General features: G+C 38.5%; 1 protein-coding gene and 1 long non-coding RNA gene across 5 annotated transcripts in view; both read right to left on the bottom strand.

The window, feature by feature from the left end:
• The window catches only part of LOC130558726 (kinase non-catalytic C-lobe domain-containing protein 1-like), a 169990-nt gene that overhangs the window by 25338 nt on the left and 141019 nt on the right, over nucleotides 1–3633 (bottom strand). The window lies entirely within an intron of this gene.
• The window catches only part of LOC130558732 (uncharacterized), a 7613-nt gene continuing 4154 nt past the window's right edge, over nucleotides 175–3633 (bottom strand). The window contains exon 3 of the long non-coding RNA XR_008963484.1: nucleotides 175–1658. This is a non-coding gene — a long non-coding RNA (uncharacterized LOC130558732). The remainder of the gene's footprint in view (nucleotides 1659–3633) is intronic.

The following is a 3633-nucleotide window of genomic DNA, read 5'->3' as shown; positions in this document are numbered from 1 at the left end:
TCTCTCTCTCTCTCTCTCTCTCTCTCTCTCTCTCTGTAGTGTAGGTGTCTCTTCGCCTGCAGGTACAGCACAACCCTTTAAATCTGTCAGGCCTTGTCAAAGATATTTCAATTTGAAGTTCTCCCTCAGGTCCTGGACTGAATTATCACTTCAAAGTCAGTGTGGATCCAGGCGTCCCCGTGAGCCGGCCCTCAGGACGTCCTCTCTGAACGCTCCACTTTTGCCTGTTCTCATCAGACACTGAACATCATATTTAGCATATTAATGATGATATTTTTGTAGCATCAGGTTTTTATTGTTAGTGAATATATTCATGAACTGGAGGAAGCTGTAACCCGGGATTGAGCATACTCAAAGCCAAATATCCAGTATAATGCAATGTAAGCCGCTTTGGCCAAATACATGAATGTGATAAAACACAAGTATGATGTATGATTTATAAGTAAATAAAATTTGGTCATTTTTCTTCAGTCCTCCAAACTTACAAGTTTCTATTGACTGGTTGCATCAAGAATTTTTCAGTTTGTTCCATTAAGGTAATAAATGTTGCCATAATACATTTACGAAACATCAACGTAGCTGACTGAAAGATGTAGATGTCGTCATTCACTTAAACATTATGTACTAAAATTTCTTACCCAAACAATCACATCACTACTGACAAATGAGAAAACATGAAAAGTGTTCAACAGTATTTGAAATCACAGCTTAAAAGTCAAAGTAATTGAAGCCTGTGGACTGTTATTACAACTCGATTCATTTGGAGGAAATCATTGTTTTCAATGTTTTACACACGATGGTCAAAATCCCACATTAACCCAGACCTGACATGTAGGTTTAATAGTAATAAATCAAATACTCGACACTCACATGCACACAAGCACAGTTCTATTTAAAATCATTTCATATTTTTTCTATGTATCTGCTTTGCAACACTGTGAAAAGCTCTAGAGTAAATAAACAATCCAGAAATAAAAATAAATAATACAAAAAATAACAGAATACAGGAAAATTGCATTTATGAGTTTTATCAAGAAGGGTTTTTTTTATTTGAAGACATCATCCTTCATCCATCATCCCAAAGAGCAGCATTAGTAATGAAATCAATGTGAAATGTGACGTTCGTGTTTGGTTTTTTTCTGTATATCCTTCTGTAAACATGTTCTGAACTGAACACAGATGACATTTGTCTGGCGTTGTGTTTTATACAAACACTTCAATAAATGACGGCACAAGCATTCAAAATGAGTCTGATCTTCCAAATGAAACTCTTCTGACTCTCGGCCTCTTTAAACGAAATCACGAAACGTCAAAGGACAGGACAGATTTTAATTAAAGTTTATCAGAGCGAGTGAAGCGGGAGATAACGGTGCTGCAGGTGAACCCGGGCCGGGCCGCTCCGCTCGCTTCAGGGTCACAGCGGAAACTCCCCACACATCCACTGATAGCAGAATAATCAAAGTCTCGCTGGGAAATCCGGTGGGAGACAGAATGAGATTCAGGGAGAGCAGGCAGTGAAGTGCAGAGATGAAGGTCAGAGGAGGAGCACGGGCGGATAGATGGAGAGATGAGAGGGTCACCGAGGTCAGGATGTGTTTTTCATTGTTAAGACGCTTCAGCGGATGGTTCATGACGTCTCTCTGCTTAACCTCACACGTCTGATAAATGAAAGACAGCAGACGGATTATTTCATGATTACTGTACATTATTATAGAGACGTCAATCAATAACACACACATACAAAACCCTTCAGGGTTCAAATGGAAATTGCTCTGGACTTTAACGTGAACTCGGCAAACACACTGCGACTCTCCTTTAAATCACCATGGGCTGAAATGAAAAAGAGTTTTAATGTGGATTCAAACACTTCCACAGACAAACATGTGTTGTTTTTTATAAAAGCTCGTTCTCACCATACCAATAAATCTCTTTAGTTTAAAGAAAGGTTTTTCATTTTAAAGTTATTTCATCTCTGTATATAAGATTATGATTATTATATAATCATTATTATTTTGATGGGTTAATGTAAAACGTGTGCTGCTATGATTTGTTGATCTTATCATTTCTACAGAATGCACGGGTAGTTGACAAATATACCATTGTGTCCTATGGTGTGACAGCAGAAAGAAAAGAAAACGATTCAATATATTATTTTATAGTATTTATATTAAGTCTATAATTTAAATAGATTTATATTCATTGTTATTTTTTTTGAGGTCACACCATAAGAAACATTTACACGTTGATTTTTATGAAATGTTTATGGACATTTGCATGCAACGCCAGTCAAACATTTATAAATGTGTCTGAAAAAGCAAAAACTCATGTAAGGGAAAAATGCATCTTAAAAATATGAAAAAGCTCTGAGTTGTTAAATAACTTCTATTCTGTTTTCACAGCTGTTAAGAGCAGAAGTGTGATTAAATTATTTCTTGGTCAGAGTGACCCACGGCAGAAATGTTCCCTGTGTGACGTGTTTGAAAAGGACACGCTTGTACACTTTCTCCAACCTGCTAAATAATGCACCATTATTCATTATACACACACACGCACACACACACGCGCACACACACACCTTAATGTTTCATATGCTGTAGCAGATTTCTGAAGGTCACTCTCATTCAAGGTTATTGTTTGCGTTTGGCTGAAGGTAATGAGCTGTCAATCAAAGCATGGGGCGGTCATGGGGGGGTCGTCCATCAGACTCCATTTAAAAACACTGAGTCAAGATGACAGCTGAGGAGACATGAACACACACACAACATCTCAACGTCTCTGTGATCCGTCCTGACATCTGAGTCGTGACTCACAAACACCGCTTCAAAAAGTTTCTGAATTACTCATGACAAATAGACGGATGAATATAGACAGTGAGTGTTGTGTTATTGGTTTGTTTAGATCACGTGTAAGTGTAAGTGTAACGGCTTGTTTCACAGCGCCACCTGCTGGCTGATTCATCACCTCTGTGCAGTTACATATTATAATCACTGTCCTCAAAGGAAGATGATGACATCACATTGGTTTGTTGACCAATTGCTTCCATTGTTTCCCTCATCTGTAAGTCGATTTGAATAAAAGCAGTTTGAAGTGTTTACAGTTGTACAGTTTATAGAACAGCAACAACATGCAGTGTAATGGTAATATTCCAGCTGTTGCCATAGCGATCAGAGGAACATCAACATGTTTCAACACAGCAGCACACAAGATCAGACCAGATCAGACGAGACCAGACCGGAGCACCACTGACCATCAGCACACTACACAAACATCAATAAATCTATATAACTATATTTTATGAACAAGACACACAAACCCTATGGACGCACAACTCGTCAACACATCAACATCTATACCGTCCTGTCAGTCATGTATTAAACACCTGACGGCTAGATTCTGCCCAAGAACAATATTCACCATCTTTGTTTCCCCTTAATTGACTTTTTAACAAGGTAACCAAGCGCTGAGGCAGATAGTGAATGAATAAAAGCTTTATCACACTGTCTGAGAGCTCAGCAGACTGCAGAGAGACATTCATTAACTCGCTCATTGTGTTCCTCTACATCCAGAGAGAGAGAGAGAGAGAGAGAGAGAGAGAGAGAGAGACAGAGAGAGAGAGAGAGAGAGAGAGAGAGA

The sequence above is a fragment of the Triplophysa rosa genome, linkage group LG9 (genome assembly GCF_024868665.1).
Source record: "Triplophysa rosa linkage group LG9, Trosa_1v2, whole genome shotgun sequence".
In the NCBI taxonomy this organism is placed as follows: domain Eukaryota; kingdom Metazoa; phylum Chordata; class Actinopteri; order Cypriniformes; family Nemacheilidae; genus Triplophysa; species Triplophysa rosa.
The sequence above is the reverse complement of the archived record's forward strand: the minus strand, read 5'-3'. Positions and strand labels throughout refer to the sequence as shown.